This window comes from Trifolium pratense, linkage group LG5 (genome assembly GCF_020283565.1).
Source record: "Trifolium pratense cultivar HEN17-A07 linkage group LG5, ARS_RC_1.1, whole genome shotgun sequence".
Classification (NCBI taxonomy): domain Eukaryota; kingdom Viridiplantae; phylum Streptophyta; class Magnoliopsida; order Fabales; family Fabaceae; genus Trifolium; species Trifolium pratense.
This window is the reverse complement of record NC_060063.1, coordinates 31,346,618-31,365,995: the sequence shown is the minus strand read 5'-3', so window position 1 is coordinate 31,365,995 and position 19,378 is coordinate 31,346,618. Positions and strand designations below refer to the sequence as shown.

The 19,378-nt window shown below is 32.1% G+C and overlaps 1 long non-coding RNA gene across 2 annotated transcripts; it reads right to left on the bottom strand.

The window, feature by feature from the left end:
* Window positions 1-17,731: 17,731 nt before the first annotated feature.
* On the bottom strand, window positions 17,732-19,140 carry LOC123882829. Of its 2 annotated transcripts, XR_006799997.1 has the most exons (4): window positions 19,002-19,140; window positions 18,332-18,519; window positions 18,172-18,233; window positions 17,732-17,947 (listed from the first exon to the last, which is right to left on the bottom strand). It is a non-coding gene; the product is annotated as an uncharacterized LOC123882829 (long non-coding RNA). The 2 variants fall into 2 exon arrangements; XR_006799996.1 differs by lacking the exon at window positions 19,002-19,140 and having other exon boundaries at window positions 18,332-18,940.
* Between the last annotated feature and the right edge of the window lie 238 nt (window positions 19,141-19,378).

Below are 19,378 nucleotides of genomic sequence, written 5' to 3'. Positions count from 1 at the left end.
TCTGGAACATAAACGCAATTATTTGACACACTTGCGCTCCGAACTGGGTTTTGGCCTCAACATGAAAGTCGTAGCTCTTGATCTCAGCTTTCCAACGCATCTTCCCGCGCCTCAATCCGATATTTGTAACTCCAGTTATGACCTGCGGACCGGAAGGGTGTCAAAGTGCTATTTATTCATAAATTAAGTGCGAAAATAAAATAGAGTTAGAAATAAACTTAAATATAAAAACACCTTAAAATAGTGAAAATAGTAAATTAAACCATAGGAATACACTAGTACAATAGTAGAAGAATGTGCATTAAAATGCACTGATCAATGAGCAATTTATTTTTGCTTCCAACTCTAAAAAACTAACCTCCATTGGCTTTGATAAAGGATTTCTTGGTGTGTTCCGTTAGAAGGGAACTGATGTCTTACTAGATGTTGGAACATCTGATGGAACATCTGACGAGCAGATTCTGCAGAATTTTGTTGGATGACAGTAGGGCATGGCAGATGCTTGGGTGCTAAACAAGTGTGTGTTGGTTACATATGTTTGGAACCTTCTCCTGACCTGGAAGAGGAGGCATCTGTGTCTTAGATGGGTTCTACGTTAGAAACATGTCTTAGATAAGTTTGTTGGGACACGATCAACATATGGTTGACCTCTTGGGTTAGTTCATGTCTGATCCAAGTAAGTGGTAGTTGAAGTTGTGTGCAGTGTTGATGTGTTATCTGATGTTTTAACCATGCATGTTATATTCGTGTGATAATATCTAGTTGTATGAATGCATGATTAAGCAATGAGGATTTATTATTGTTGGGACCAAAGGATTATGGTTCTCTGGTATTTTTGGTGAAGTTAATTCTTTACCATGTGCATTAAAGATATCTTTTGAATTAAGATTGACGAAGTTTTTACTTCCCTTCAAGATGAGTGTTTGTGTTGAAGTAAAATGAAGTATATGTTGCATCCCTCTCTCCATTGTCAGGTGCACGTTAATCAAGGGAAATCCATCTGATGTTGTTAATACTTCCACTAAGGTCACAAGTGAGTTTGTTGATGAGTCTCTCAAAGGATCTGTCTCTGAAAATGATGTTGTGTTGAATGATGGCACATCTTTGGCACCTAAGACTGATGTTGTGCTAAGTACTGTCACATATGTGATACTTGATATTATGTTGGATCAAAATATTCCAGATACCTGTTAGAGGGAATCTCCTCTATAGGTTCAGAAGAATGACATCAAACATCTCAAATTAAGACGAGAGGTTTGAACATTAGAAGAAGCTTTTGAGATGTATAATATGCACGTCCCTGCATTTGTGGATGATTTGATATTGAAGGTTGATCAACTACTGATGGTTGATTCTCCTGTGTCCCCTTGCAAGAGTTATGGACTACTATGGTATCTCCAGACCATAGTTCAGGATGAAACTGCTGGGATTGAGCTTGATGTCAGAATTAATGTTGAAACATCTTCTCCAACATCTGCTTCTTCAGTCAAGGAAGCTGGTTCTACTCAGGGTGGAGTACAAGGTCAAGAAACTGACCTAATCTGGAATGATTTTTTTGTAAGAATAACTGTCATGAGTGGATGTTATTTGTTGGTGCCATATATGTGCAGAAGAATGATGTCAGATCTAATGTCATACCTTGTGTGAGAAGGTAATCCTATCTGACAAATGATAAATACTTTAATGGGAGCTAAGTATCTGTATATCCTTTGTTGAAGTTATGCATAAAACTGATATATTTGTCTGAAGAGTCGTGCAATTATGCAGTCTGAACTTTATGGTTCGGAGAGTATATCTCTCTTCATGGTATTCAGGTGTTTTGAAAAACCTGGATGATCTGCATTGATGGTACTCTATTGGGAGCTTCTTGAAGGATGTCTATGCACAATGAGTCTTTTTGAATGATGATTTATGAACCAATGTAATTGGGTTCCAAAATCAGAAGTTGATGTCCCCAATGATGTTGTAACATCATATTTACTGATGGCTGTTCTATGGAAGGTGCTTGAGATTGTGCGTGGGAGTGCTCAAGCTGTGTGGTCAGAAGACGTGTTTCTGACTATGTGAATCAGAATGTGGAGGTTCTGATCTTGTTTTAATAGTATGCTCTAGCAATGCATGACTATTTATTCCACTAGTATCAACAACTACTAGTGAATGTAAGGGCAGAAGAATATTGTCAAATACTGAGGTTTGATAATTGTCTTTGGTTTTCTTCTGTTGCAAGTCACTCCAAAAAAAAAAAAAAAAAAAAAAGGTTGATAATCAGGATCTTAGTCAAGCTTTTAAGCAAACTAAGATGTTTTGGAGTTTATGAGTGACTTTACACCTTGTATGCATGATATCCTGCCTATTCAAAAGGTCATGATACATAGTGTGGTTCTGCTAGGACATTGATCAGATGTGTCCTTGTTAAGTGAAGAGGTCAGAATTCTATATATATTATAGAATTCTATATATATTATATAGAATTCTGACAAAGCATACAAAACATACATATAATTAAATATATATTAGTAGGTAACATTTAACACTAACGTATGTACAGGAACTAGATTACTACGTTGTCTCTCTTTATTTATTTATCTCATTTTCGTTGGTTATTGGGTGAACAGGATGTTTACTTAGTATTGTTAATAATTTTTTTCCCTCTCTATATGTAATGCAATGCAACTAAGACAATCCTACAACTGAAGATGGAGGATTGTGATGTTGTGATGATTTTGGTGAAAGTAGGGGAGGAATTGGAACAAGCACCACTGCTGCTATGTTCTTCCTTTTTATTTTTTCCTCTCAATTTTCTCTATTGTTTTTTTACGTGTAATCTCCCCCTATTGTGAAGAAATGCTTTGTGATTTATAGCCAGAGGGATTAGAGTTAGCATTGATTGTGATTGATTAATTTTGGAGTGGAATCTTATGAGTTGAATGCAATTTATGAATAAATGATGAACTTTCCATTTGGAGTTTGATTTGTTTTGTTTGAATTGGGAAAAAAATTAAAACTGCAAGCTTGAAAAATGAGAGGAATGCTAGCTGTGTTGTGCGTGCTGCTCTTTTTGTTTAACTTTGCTACTAATAACAATAATAACAATAATAATAAGAGAAAATAAAAAGATGTAAAAGATGTGATTTGATCCTAAGACCTTGCACTCAAAATACCTTAAATGCTCCCCTCATCACCATACAAGCTAAATGACATATTTGAAAGAAAAAATGTAACAAAACTTTATATGACAAAAGAGTGGGCAAAATTTAGGGTACGACACCAGTATAATTTTTGTGTGCGAATCTCTCTTACCTTTAACTCTTTATTTACTGTAAACACACATCACACATACCACTTTATTTACATTTAATTTGAACTCTCACGCAGTGAAGAACATTCTCAGAACAATCTGTTTTATCATTCACTAACGTTCATCCAAGTATACACTTGAGATCAATTTTGTAGAGTGCAGGATTAATTTTAAAAGGGTCACAATTTAAACCCCCCCTTTCTTGTGACTATTTCTTCCACTTCAACCCTATATAGTAATATAAATATAATATTGTAGGTGATCATATATAATTGAAAAAAACAATGAATTGAATATCATAAACATATTAAATTGGAAAATAGATGACAACGAATTAAATTAGAATCTATTATTATATTATTTGGGAACATTTTTTCAAAGAAATTTGTACACATGACATTGTAAAAACGATTCTCTTCTCTTGTGCATTTAACAATTAATTCTCACTTAGTCAAAAACAAAACAATTAATTATCATATTAAACTAATTTCATCAAATGAATTATTTTCGGTTTTAACAATTATTTTTTGGTTTACAATTAAGGTATGTTTTAATTGGAATATGTCTGAAAATTCAAAAAAAATAAATAAAAAGTATGTAATTTAAATTCAAAGAAGATCGGTGTTGATAATTAGTGTATTAATATTTTTCTCTCCAACCACATGGCATGCTTGCAATAATCCTCTCTTCTCCTTGATTTGATATTTAGTCTAGGCTTAAATGCAGTTTTGCCCTCCCTGTTTTGATTAAATCGGAATTTTACCCCCCATGTTTTAAAACGCGGACTTTTACCCCCCCCCCCCCCGTTTTATAATTTTTTGGATTTTGCCCCCCCTAAAATTCTGCTTTCGAGTTACAACTTCAAAGCTTCGCACACAACTCAATTTGGATCAATAATTCACCAAACGGATATCGAAATGACCGTAATCGAGTTATATTCCACAGAATCAAACCCCACTAAATTTGGAGTTACAAAAAGAGATTAATTACCGTTTTAGTGAAGGTATGTTCCCAAAATTCTGCACAAAATCTGCTTTCGAGTCACAACTTCAAAGCTTCGCACACAACTCAATTTAGATCAATAATTCACCAAACGAATACCGAAATGATCATAATCGTGTTAGATTTCCACAGAATCATACCACACTAAATTTGGAGTTACAAAGAGAGATTAATTACCGTTTTAGTGAAGGTCTGTCCAATTACTATTTTTGCAGAAATCTACTTATGACCTTCAAATTCAACATCGTCTACCAAACACATCGTAGCTCCAAATTTGACGAAATTTAAATGACAACAAGGGTAATTTCGTTAGCTTTCCGGACATGTAAATACTATTGAAAAATGAGCTATAGGGTGAGAGACATGACAAAAATACCAGTAGTAGTTTCATACAATAATTGATTTGTACAGACCTTCACTAAAATGATAATTAATCTCTCTCTGTAACTCCAAATTTAGTGGAGTTTGATTCTGTGGAAAAATTTAATGAGGTTTGATTCTGTGGAAATATAACTCGATTACGGTCATTTAGGTATACGTTTTGTGAATTATTGATCCAAATTGAGTTGTGTACGACGCTTTGAAGTTGTGACTCGAAAGCAGAATTTTAGAGGGGGCAAAATCCAAAAAATTATAAAACAAGGGGGTAAAAGTCCGCGTTTTAAAACAGATAGGGTAAAATTCCGATTTAATCAAAATAGGGGGGTAAAACTGCATTTAAGCCTTTAGTCTATTAATATTCACAATTATTACATGTTGACTGACCTAGCATTCCACCATATCTCAACTTCTTAATTTATGCTATCAGTAAAAAACGATTTATTGACTGCATATTTTTAAATTTTAAATTTTAAATTGGTAAACATTTATGTCAATTATAAATCACATTTATGTCATTTTTTTTTGTTAATTATAAATCGCATTTGATGCACAATGAAAACTGTATCACATGTAATTGTAAAAAAAATTGATTCGATGCCTTCTCATCATGATATATATATATATATATATATATATATATATATATATATATATATATATATACATATATTACCTGAGTGCAGTTCCCCATTGCAAAGGTCCAATATCCATTGGATTTATTTTGGTAGGAGTTATAGGATTATCTATGTGATTTAGTTTCTTTTTTACGATTATGTAATGTAGTGTTTTTTTTCTTCCAATTATGTAAATTTATGGATATATATAATTGATAATTTTATATGGTGGCAGAGAATTATGAAATTGATGCGATGCATTTGCAGTTTTTGGATCCGTAAAATTTGTCAATTAGAAGTCACATTCATTCTTTCTATACACTTTTTTTTTTCCGCAAAATTGGTGCTGATTGATATTAATTAATTGATTCACTCATCAATACATTTTTTTACTGCAATTAAAATCATATATGGCAAGAATTCAAAGAATTCTAATTCTAATAAATGTTTACTAGCTCATTTTTTTTCAGCAAATAAAATAATGAAATTGAAATATATTAATATATTTGGGCGTATATTAGCCACACATTTTGTTTAATAAAAATGGAAATATCAATCTATATAATTATAGAAAATTCGAATTAAAAGTATGAATAAAAGAATATCCTCTAAAAATAATTTTGTATTAATCTTTGGCATAAAATAAAAAACTAATTAAAAGAAGTATTTATCTAAATGATTTTTTTTATATTTTAAGGAAAAGGATTTTAATTTTTATATTTTAAATAAAAGGTTTTTAATAATTTTTATTTTATAAAAACTATAGGTACATTAAAACGAAATAAATTTTTTTAAAATGAAATATTTTTTTTATAAATAATTATAGCTACACTAATTTCTTTTTATGAATACATTAAAAAAAATTGACCGTAGTATATATATTTATTGACTATAGTATATTTAAAGTAGTTGGAAAATATATGGTAATGCAATATATTTTTGGAAATGTCAAATATTGGATGAACCCCATAAATTAAGGCAATTTCAAAAATTAAGGGATTAGTAAAAGCTTGTGGTGGTAAACAATTCGTGTTATCGAAGATTCGTATGGTCCGATGAGAATTATGGTGCACCAACCGAATAGTCGTGAAGGCAGAGACGAAGACAGCGATAGCTCAGAGGAAGAAGAAGGACTTTTTCCAGTAATGGAGGAGGTGGAGGAGGTGGAGGTGGAGAGAGAGGAAGAGGAGGTGGCGGTGGAGAGAGAAAAAGTGGAGGAAAATTTATTAGCATTAATTCCTCATAATATTGCTAATAATGATTTAAATTCTGTTACAAACTATGAGTTGGAAGGGAGTCTTTTAAGGGTGGATAGAGTTGGTGAGTCAAATAATCTTGGCATTGAAGATAATTTGAATTTGAGCCAATCTAATAGCAGAATTTCTGATGGAGGTAGTGGGGCTGCGAAGGGTCTTAAGGGTTGTAAAACTGGAGATTTGTTGGGCCGGGAAGAGGGAGTAGATGGGCCAGCAAACTTTAGTAATACATGCCAAGAGACCACAGGGGGTGTGAATAGCAGAGTTAATATTTCAAACGGTTTAGATTTGAATTCATCTAAATTGAATGAATATGGAAAAGGAGGTAAGAATGAAGTAAAGGGGGGTGGTAATTTGCATGGACCAACTGCTCAAAAAAATACGGTGGCAACGGGTCCAAGGCCCAATATTCAGAAACAAAATTTGGAGAAGGGTTGTTCTGCAAACATGATTCATCGTATTACAGCAGCTCCAAAATCCAAAAAAATCCCAATTCCTTATTCATCCTCGAGGAAACAAGATCAAGTGGAATCAAGCTTGAAGATTCGACCGATTAACCCTTCCAAACCTCTTGGCCGATCAATTTCGACTTCGTCAGGCAAAGAAGCAAACGTTAATCCTCCTTCATCAGCGCGATCTTCCGCAGCAGCTATGGAGACTTGTGATCGCAATCCAGTGGGCAGGTACAAACCTTTGAAAAAGATGGAAAATTCGCTATCTTCAGCTGGTTCTATACTCTGTTGCAGCTCACTCAAATCATCAGATATTAGGAATTGTAATCAAAGGTTCATGGAGGAACACAACAATGAAGTAGCGACTAAAGTTTGGCAAGGAGTGACAGAACTAGGGGTGGAAGGTGATGAGGATGAGGAGAGATATGTGCAGAGGATCATCATTAACGAAAAAGCAGAAGAAGAAGCACGGAGGTTGAGGTTGAGGGGGCAACATAATCAAGGTCATCTATGAAGATTCTATCGCTCAATATGCGTGGGTGGGGTAACACAGCAAAACATAGGAGATTGAGTTCGCTTATTCAGTCAGGTGCGTTTGAATTGTGTTTACTGCAAGAAACAAAACGAACTGATTTTGATGATTACATGATTTTCAATTTGTGGGGTCATAATGAAGTTGATTGGATAGCTAAAGAATCTAGAGGTTTGTCGGGAGGGCTATTATCGATCTGGAAGAGAGATTTATTTAAATTCCGTTATAGTTTCACAGGAACGGGGTTTTTAGGGGCTTGTATAGAGTGGAAGGATTCTCTGATATACATAGTGAACATTTACTCACCATGTAGTATGGCTGGAAAAAGGAAATTGTGGGATGAATTGTTAGCCTTTAAGTTGAATAATGAGAAAGGTGAATGGGTGCTAGGAGGTGATTTTAACGCAATTTTGAAGTCGGGTGAAAGAAGAGGTAACAATGGAGGAGGTGTTCACAATGAGAGGGTGGAGTTCAATATGTTTGTTGACTGTATGGAAGTGATTGATGTCCCTGTAGCAGGGAAGAAATTCTCTTGGTTTAGTGGGGACGGTCAATCTATGAGTAGATTAGACCGTTTTTTATTGTCGGAAGGTTTTATTGAAAAAGGTGGAGTATCTGGACAATGGATTGGTAACCGCGATATATCCGATCATTGTCCTATATGGCTCATGTGTGATAACATTGATTGGGGGCCTAAGCCGTTTAAATTCAACAATTGCTGGACAGAACATCCGGATTTCAATTCTTTTGTGACAAACTTGTGGGGGAATCTGAACATCACAGGGAAAAAAGCATTTGTGATTAAAGAGAAGTTGAAAAAGTTGAAAGAGGGGCTGAGAGTGTGGAATAAGGAGATATTTGGCATACTTGACCTAAACATTGAGAAAACAGTGAACGAGTTAAATGAGTTGGAGGGTATGTTTGCAAGCAGGGGGACGGTACCAAATTCGGTTAATTCTAAGGTAATCAATCAGAAGTTCTGGGAATTGCTCAATTTTAAGGAAAGTTTGATTAAACAAAAGTCAAGGGTAAAATGGATTCAGGAAGGAGATTCAAACTCTCGTTTCTTTCATGCGAGTATAAAGGGTAGAAGAAGAAGAAATCAGTTGTCAATTTTGAAGAAGGGTGATGAGTGGATACACGGGGTGGAGAGTATTAAAAAAGAAGTGAAGGATCATTTCTCTACTTTCTTTACAGAGGAATGGAATAATAGACCTTTCCTACATGGTATTAATTTCAATTCCTTATCTGAAGCGGATAATGCTATCTTATTAGAGCCGTTTACGGAAGAAGAAGTGAAGGAGACAATATGGAGCTGCGATGGTAATAAGAGCCCGGGACCTGACGGGTTTAATTTTAACTTCTTAAAATCGTGTTGGACAACAGTGAAATCAGATATTATGGAATTTTTGCGCGAGTTTTATGACAATGCAGTTTTGCCTAAAGCTATTACATCTTCTTTTCTGACTCTCATACCAAAAAAAAGATCATCCAGAATCATTGGGTGATTATCGGCCTATTTGTCTCATAGGTTGCCTCTACAAGATTTTGTCAAAGTTATTGGCTTCAAGATTGAAAAGAGTATTGGGTAAATTAATATCCCCTTGTCAGTCAGCTTTTCTACCCACAAGACAAATTTTGGATGGTGTGGTAGTACTGAACGAGATCATTGATCTAGCTAAGAGGCGAAAGGACAGTTGCATGCTTTTTAAGGTAGATTTTGAAAAGGCTTATGATAACATTAGCTGGACTTTTTTGGAGCGTATGATGATCAAGATGGGGTTCGCTGAAGGATGGATGAAGTGGATTAGAGCCTGCATTTTCAACAGTTCGATGTCGGTTTTAGTCAATGGTAGTCCGACTGAAGACTTCAAAGTGTGCAAAGGGTTACGTCAAGGTGATCCCCTTTCACCATTCTTGTTTTTAATTGTAGCCGAGGGCTTAACAGGTATGGTTCAAAGGGCGGTAGAAATTGGTAAATTCCAAGGATACAAAGTTAGTGATTCAATACAATTTCAGATTCTTCAATTCGCGGATGATACAATTTTGGTAGGGGAAGGATCTTGGAACAATTTGTGGACCTTTAAATCTGTGTTGAGGGGGTTTGAATTGGTGTCAGGGCTGAAAATAAACTTTGTCAAGAGTAAATTATATGGTATTAATGTTGATGAAAGGTTTCTATCTGCTGGTTCATCATTTCTATCATGCTGTTCCGATTCTATTCCTTTCAAATTCCTTGGAATTCCGGTGGGGGCTAATCCTAGGCGAAGAGAGACATGGAGGCCGGTGGTAGATGCTATGAATACGAGATTAAGTAGTTGGAGGGGGCGACAATTGTCTTACGGTGGCAGAATTGTGTTAATAAATTCAGTGTTGGCAAGCTTACCTTTGTATTTCTTCTCTTTCTTTAAAGCTCCAAAGTGTGTAATAAAGAATTTGGTAAGGATTCAAAGGAATTTCTTGTGGGGAGGGGGTATAGAAGATAAAAAGTTGTGTTGGGTAAAGTGGGAACATGTGTGTCTGCCTAAAGAACAAGGTGGTTTAGGAGTAAAAAATTTAGAACTATTCAACGTGGCTTTGCTTAGCAAGTGGAAATGGAGAGGTATTACTGAAAAGGATGCAGTTTGGTATGATTTGCTGCATTATAGATATGGATTTCTGCCTTCTGTTTTACTGTGCAAGGACATAAAATCAGTTGGTTCTAAGGATTCTTTATGGTGGAGGGATGTGATTAGCGTGGGGGAGTTGCTGAAGCCCGGATGGTTCAGATCGAACACCAGTTGTGTGGTAGGTAATGGTACAGAGGTAAGTTTTTGGAATACCAAATGGTGTGGTAATTCTTCTTTTGCTGATTTATTTCCTAACCTGTTTATAAAAGAGATGTGGCAAAATTCTGTTATAGCAGATAAATTTATCAATAGCAGTGAGGGATTGGTGTGGCGGTGGGAATGGCGTGATGTGTTATCTCACTTGGAAGAACAGAATCTGAATGAGCTCAAGGAGATGTTGATTGGCATAAACTTAAACCCGAATAACAAGGACAGATGGCGATGGATTGCCGGTGATGAAGGTTTGTTTTCGGTTAAGTCGTGCTATATGTATCTGTCCAATGGTGGAGCAGCGACTGCTCTTCAGTCGAATTTGCTATTAGCTGTTAAAAAGTTATGGAAAAACGATGTGCCTTCAAAGGTGAGTGTTTTCGGGTGGAGATTATTATTGGAGAAATTACCAACGCGGGATGCTTTAGCTTCTAAAGGTATTATTACAAGTCCACATGATTTCTCTTGTGTGTTTTGCTTTAGACATTTAGAGAACTGCTACCATTTATTTTACAATTGTACTTTCACTAAAATGGTATGGAGTGCAATCTCCAATTGGCTGGGATGCAACTTTATGGTGGGTGAGACAGTATTGAATCATTTCCTTTCGTGTGGTGACATCATCAAATCAAAGAAAGGTCGACGTGTTCGACACTTGATTTGGTTAAGTACTAATTGGAGTATTTGGAGATTGAGAAACAATATTATTTTTCGAGGGGTGGTGGCGAATGTGTCCGAGTTGGTTGACAATATCATGGCGATCTCGTGGTGTTGGTTTAGTGGTCGGGCCGGTATTAAGTCCGCTTATTCTTATTCCGATTGGTGCACTAATCCGTTATTATGTTTAAGAAATTATTAATGCTTTTCTCTGTATTGTAAGGGTTTGAGTACCCCTTGTACTCACTTATAATACAATTTTGCTTATCAAAAAAAAAATTTCTCTATCATAAATTCATTACTTTTTTTCATCGATGGTTGAGATGTAGAAAACCCTGCATTTATACTTTTTTTCTTTGCTCGGGGGATTTATTTTAACACGTTTATACAGGATTTTATACTTTTACTCATATATTCATATATTGACCTATTTTTTTGTATTTTTTATGGGGCCTGGGTTCATTTTTTTTTTGTTATTTATATACGATTTTTTTTTTGTTGATTTACATGAAGACTATATATTTATATTCATATATTAATACAAGAATCTATCTTTATTCTATAATTTATGTGAGACTTTGGTATTTATAATTTATATCGGCATATATTTTTGCACATGTATTATTTTGGGGCTATACTTACGTGGCGGTCGAACTCTGAATTATTAGAGAATTCTTCCATGAGAACAAGAGGGTTAAAACCAAAAATTAAAATTACTATAAGGACTATATTTGTATTCATATATTAACACAAAGACAATTTTTTTTTAATTTATACGATGTTCTATATTTATTTTATTTGGAGGATATTGATGTGAAAATTAACTAATATAAGATATATTCAGATAACCTTTTTAGGGTATTTTTGTTTCATATTTATTTTCCTATGGATATTATGACATTAATTTAACTTTTTTTGTTTTTTTGGGGGGCTCTTTTTTTTTTTTTTTTTAAAGTTTACACACAAGTCTATAATTTTTTTTGTCTTAGATGAAGTGATAATCCACTGAAATTAAACTCACGTATAATTGTGAGATCCCGGATTCGAACCTGGGTCACGACGTCCGACGTAACAATTTCGGCATTTTGTCAGTTGAGCTAGGACTTATGGGACCAGCAGTCTATATTTTTACGTATAAGAGAAATGATTTATTTTTTTGTAATTTATACAAGGCCTACTTTTTTTTCTTGTGATTTACACAGAAACTATATTTATATATTAATACAGGATCATATTTTATTTAACTTTTGATAAATACGGGATCCTACTTTTTTTTTTTATGTTATAACTTTTCATTTTTCATTCTTTTTGTTTTAGAATTATGAAAATTTTAATATTAAAATGTTAAATTTTTGTCTCGTTTTACCCGTGCTTGGCACGGGTCCGGATACTAATTTCTTATAACACTAGAATAATTCACACGGCTTAGTTTTTATCTATAAAGAATATAAATGTTTTTTTTTAATAAAACGGAAATATTTTAAAATATCATTTATAGTTTGTTTTTCTTAATTTTTTAAATTGTAATGTGTTTATGTTTTTAGGGTATATGGTATATATAAGTTTGTACCAGGAAAGGAAAACGGGATCAACTGGTAATTGATACTAGCAAACAAGGCATGAAGGGAAATAAATTAGTTTTAAGTTATTTATCTTATAATCATGAAAGTAAAACGTGTGAGAAAATAAATTGAAATCATGGGCATTAAATCAAGGTAATAAATTAGTATATGATCAAACCATGAATCCACCATGGTCAAGCTTCACGTTGCAATAGAATTACTTATAATGAATATGGATGTTATTTTACAGTAACAACATTCAATAGAATTTAATTTATTTTATTATTTTTATATCATTTTCTATTTATAACAGATTTATTGTCAAAGAACAATTATGTTTTGATTGACCAATGCGTTTGTAAAAATTATTTTGAATCCTTAGAATAATTTTCTTCTTGTTATGAATAATATAGATGTGGATGTCCATTTGTCTAGGCCCATATTCTTGGCCCATGTAATCTCCTATATATATGACTATCTCACAATGTAAAACACACACCTTGAATAGAACAATACAATACTCTATTCCTTTCTCTTCTCCCTTTTCTCTCCTTCTTCTCTATTCTAGTTATTCTCTAGAAATAGTTCATAACACGTTATCAGCACGATAGTCTCTCTCCCCTCTCTAGAAAGGTATAGCAACCATGAGAGGTGATAATTTTATTTCTTGTATTTTTTATTCTATTTTTTTCATTTTTTTTTTTTCATATTGATTCACAGGCTACGATCCAGAAGTATCGTAGTGAAATTTTTAAAATATGAATCCTGAAGATTCATAGTATGATGAAATTTTAAAATATGAATCCTGAAGATTCATAAACCTACGCTTCTAAAATATCAATCCTTGAAGGATTGAAAAAAATAACTGATTTGATCTATTATATAGTTCTTAAAGAACTTAAAAATCCAAATTTTGTTCTCCATGAAATCTTGATGAATTCAATTTGGACACATCCCTGAAGGATGTACAAAATAATTGATAAGATCTATTATATTTATAGAGTTTTTGAAGAACTCATGAATAATTCAATATATTTATGCATCCCTGAAGGATTGCACCAATATATGTATTCCTATTACATTATAATATATGTTATACAGTTCCTGAAGAACTCGATGTTGTATGCATTCCTGAAGAATTGCATAAATGATTAATTTTACATTATAATGATGTTATATAGTTCTTGAAGAACTTCTTATAAATTATTTCTTATGAATTCCAGAAGAATTCAAAATACATATACATGCATCCCTGAAGGATAACTTTATCAATTTTTTTTAGAGTTTTGGCTATTTATAATTTTTATTGAATTTATTTTATTTATTGTTATAATAATAATAATAATAATAATAATAATAATAATAATAATAATAATAATAATAGTGTATAATCTATGCATATCATGCTGATTAAAAATAAATAATAATAATAATAATAATAATTTAATATGTATCATCATATTGTAAAGCTAAAGCATAAAAATATTCCAATTTATTTTCAATAAGTTACTAATTAATCTCATTCATAGCATATGTTACATTATAATTATTATTAATTTCATTATGTTACTATTTAATTTGCATTATAAAATTTTAGTACGTTACATTATATTGCATTAATAAAAATAATTGGAATTATCTTTTATTAGACTGTGTTTAGTATGTTTATCTAATTATTCGCTTAATTTTATTATTTGATGATAGTATATATCAATGATAAATGAATGAAAAATCATTCCCAGAAGTGAATGAAATCTAACCCACTGATGTTACTCCATTCCCAGAAGTGAATGTAGTAACACACGATTACCATGAAAAAAAAAAAATGTGGTCATGGTCGTGGTAATAGTCATGACTGTGTTAATTTTAAAATTTCGGCTTTTCACTAGAAGTGAAAAAAAAATAATGAAAAAAAAAAGAGTAAAAAGTGGGCAAATAGTTCCCGAAGAACTAAAGAAGAAAAAGGGAAAATCCAATTGAATGCACAAGGAATAAATTATTCTTAATCATTATGAAGATCACTTGTGATATAGTTCTTGAAGGTATAATAATAATATACAGTAGCTAGCTATTATATATAAATTATGTTCTCGAAACTGACTAACCGTAATTTCTCATTTCTATAACCCCTATTCCACCAAATTATATTGCTTAACAATGCTACCTTTAATGCTTATAATGTTGCTTTTTTTAAATAAAAAAAAATGCTTATAATGATGCTTGATGAATAAAGGTCTTCATGCTTGTTTTGAATTCCATAATAAATTTCATTTGTGTATTAACTTATCAGGTACCTGAAATTTATGAAAATAAAGAGATCTCGACGAATTATGTCATGAATGGAATACGATGAAACCGAAAGAAAAATCAACGTTGACGATGTTTATTTATATAATATAGCGCTATATATGATAAGAAATAATGAGGATCATAAATCAAAGTCTATTAAGGATTATAGACAATGAAATGATTGACTAAATAGATAGACGCAATTGATACAAAATTAAACTAGCTTTGCAAAGCAGAATGTTTTTGGACCAATAGTCCATTCCATCTGCAGATGGAAATAATTCGATATGAATAAATTTTCAAGAGAAAAATAATGAAAATCAAATATTTAGAGTTTGAATTGTTATTCAAGTATATTGATAAATGTCTATCATTGATTTTTTAGCATAACGTATATCCCAGAAGGGTAAGTCTCCTTATATACTCTATATGCATGTTGAATATTTCCAAGTGAGAAATATGAAAATGACAATTTGGTGGAATTGGTCTTGAAGCACCAATTTTTTGCAAGTATATACTTTGCTATTTTAGATATGCCAGATAATGTTTTACTTACCTCACATTTGTGTAAAGTTTTAAATATGGTTCGGTGGAATAATTTTTTGCCCAGGTTTTACTTACCTCACGACCGAACTCTGATTACTAGAGACCTTTTTCTCTAGGAACCAGAGAATTATAAACAAACATTTTTTTTTAAAATATTTCTAAGATTTGAGTAAAAAAAAAAATTCTAAGATAACGAGACAAAAGTGTATTCATACCTTGATGCTTGTTTGTTTCGAAGTAGATGGATGAGAGGGGAGGGGAGGTATAACACCCCAACTAAAATGTCTAGAATATTTAGTCGAGATATACATAATTGAATCTGAGTACGAGTCCGTTTGGTGCGCATGATAAGAGACAGGATATAATAACTATATCATATCCTGTCTCAATCCGGCGTTTGGTGCGACATCATGATATGATAAGTTAATCCTGAAACTTATCCTGTCTCTCTAGTTAAAATTCTTAACCTGAATTTGAGCTGGGTTACCAGCAGGATATGATAAGAAAATAATTTATTGATAATTTTTTTAATAAAATATAAAAAATATAAAAAATAAAATAATAAATATAAATAATATAAATTATAATTAAATATAAATAATTAAATAATAATAAAATATAAATAATAAAATATTTTTGATATTAAATTTAAAATAAAATAATTAATTTTTAAATATATAAACAATTTTCTCGTAAGGGTAATTTTGTAATTTATATAATCTAAAAAAAATCAAAATTCTACTAAAATTACAATTTTTTTTTGAACTACTAAAATTACAATTTTTTAAAGTAAAATAATTATTAGAAAATTGCAAAAAAGTGATATTAATTTAAATTTTATAACAAATTAAATATAATTCTTTTGCAATGGTAGTTTTATTATTACATATGAAATATATCATAAATTTATTTAGCATATCTAACATATATAATTGAGTTATTTATTTGATTATGATTCATATAAAAAAATTAACTTGTTTATTTTCTCATGATGTTTATTTAAAATTATATAAAGTTATTTGATTACTTATTTATATTTTTTATTTATAAAATTTAAAGTATTACAAAATAATTTATAAGAATAATAATTGTTTTAAGGGTAATTTTATCATATTATTATGAGAGAGTATGTATTAAAAACATGATATGATAGTTATCATCTTTGTTAACCTGTGTGCATCAAACGCATGATACGATAACTTGAGATAACTGTTATACTGCTTATATCATATCCTATTCTTATCCTGCTTTCCGTGCCCGTTTGTGTGGTCCATATTTTCTATTTTGCTAACATATATATAAACCGTAAACAATGATTTTAATAAAAATGTGATTTTTATTCAATTCAATTTTTGCGTACTTTTAGTTTCCATTTAAATAAAAAAAAATGTATTTTATGTGCATTGATCGACATAATAGGTAAATAAACACCTTGATGGATTTAGAAGTACTCTCTCTGTCTCAAAAATGATTGAGAAAGGCTAAGAGAACGTGTCAGTACACCACATCTTGGAACCGTTCTCATAGCCTATGTCAACGTTTTTTTTTTGCATTTTTTTATACCGATGAGGGTGCATTACACAATCACTACTAGAAAAGCAGTATTTAGCGTCGGACGAAAGCCCACGCTAAAGGGCCTAAAACCGACGCTAACCTACTTTTAGAGTCGGATTAGCGTCGGGGTCGGGGGTTGAGGCTAAAACACTTGAAGCTAAACTGTAGCGTCGGCTAAAGGTATCCGACTCTATATTAGAGTCGGTTATAACCGAGTCTAAGTCCGACTCTATAGATATTCGACGCTAAGTTTGTGATCAACAAAAAAGTCAACAAACTGATATAGCCTCGGACGAGCCGACTCTAAAGTCAACTTCTAAAAAGTCAACGAATTAGTGTAGCGTCGGGTTAGCCGACGCTAACCTGCAGATATTTTTTCCCACAAACTGCATCTATGCCCTGTTTTGCACCTGATGATAACAAACAAGAATACACATCAAATTTAGCCCCAAAAAGGCATAATGCATCAACATAAACATATTTTGAGTAATGGTCACTATGATACTACAAAATAGCATAGTTACGACTACAAGGTCATGCTCCAAAAAGTAATAAATGATATGCATTAACATAACAAACATGTTCAGTGGCATGAATCAATTTTTAACATGCAAGTATTATACTTGAATGAGCAAAATTGACACAATTGAAACCATAGAAACAAAGAATAATTACTGTTTGAGAAATTCTTTTATGGTACTTAATCATAACAAATTCAAAACAACAAAAGAAATAATGTTATGATGATATAAAGAAAGTATAGCTAATGATGAGATGTCAAACTGGTGACAGTAGTGTCAAACTGGTGGAACATATGCAAGATTTTTTTCAACACGCGCACACACACATTAAAAAGTTGTAAGAACCTTTCGCTTCAATTTTCTATTACCTTAAAAGTTAAATTTAATCAATATAAAATACCTCTATCACAAGTATTGACTGCTACAGAATGAGCTACATCCACCTCTCAGAGAAATAAAGCGCACTGCAAGATACAAAAGATAGAAAATCAAACAATATGCTTAATTGAAGAAAACTATCAATTTATTGTAGTTGTGAAATATGAGAAAGAAGGATGTTTGGGTAGGAAGGAGAAAGTAGCATTGGGTCCAAGTTTATAGTAAATTTGAAGAACTTATCAAAGAATGACCCCTCAACTAATGAAAACAAAAGCAAAACAAATTGGTAACATTATCATTGAATCGTTACCTCAAGAATTGAAATTTTTGTCACCGGCGAAGGAAATTGAAAGTTCTTTATCTCCATGATGCCTAGAGGATAAAAATTAAACATAAACAAATCAATCAAACCTGCCAACACAGGGACTTAAAATAAATCAAAACTGAAGCAAAAAATGATGCACTCTGACCCTCCTAAAAACAGAACTAGAAACCACTAAACACTTCAAAAAAAAAAAGATGACAGCAACATCACTGAAGCACTGCTTCGGCCTGCAAACAAGAAGACCAACACAACATATTAAAAGGGAAACAGCCAAACTGATAGAAGAAGAAAAGCATAGCAGCAAGGGACAACCTATTCAGGGCATCAGAGTACCTCCAGAGTTGAACCAACAAAGGCCCAACAACACCATAAAAAAGTAATTTTTATAATCAGCATTGTATTGAAATCAATATAAATAATAAAAATATATCACAATTAATAACACTCAACATATATTAAGGACATTTGGAACAATAATAAAAACAGGTCATAAACAATTATCCTTTTATTTTACAACAAAGGGAAACAATTTGGCTAAAGAAAGACAATATGTGAAAAGTCTCTTATCATATTATCAAAAAGGGAAAACGAATAGCATGTTTCATTGGACTGCACAATTAAATACAACATGATTGAGGGATTAAGGAATGGAAATAAATCCACTTCACTCTAACTCATACATCAACATACCTAAACAAGGTAAGAGCATCAAAATTCCATAAACTAAATAAAATCTATGAAGGCAATACTATTATATTGAAGAGTAGCAGAATACATGAATGCACTAAGTCTACTTATAAATTTCGGAGTATCACCTGAAGCAATAAGATAAGCAAACCAACTAAAGCCAAATTTGCAATTCGCTTAGTGTGATTCATTTTCTTAAACTCTTCCTAATGCATTGAAGTTAAACATTGTGAGAATGGCTTCCGCTGTAGTAAAGGGAGAAAGATAATTTCATTTGAAGATAATAATGATTAGAAATTTATCAATCTTAATATTGATAGTCTAAACCAAATAAATAAGAACCAAAACCAACTATCATTAAGGCAGACCTAAAGAAACTTTATCGTTTGTTGTCAATTCGGCAATGCAAAGGACTAGAGAATCCAAACTGAGTCCCAAATTGAGACGTATCATCCTGTTTTACATGCTTCTTGTTCTGTCAAAATAAATGAAGATCACAAATGAG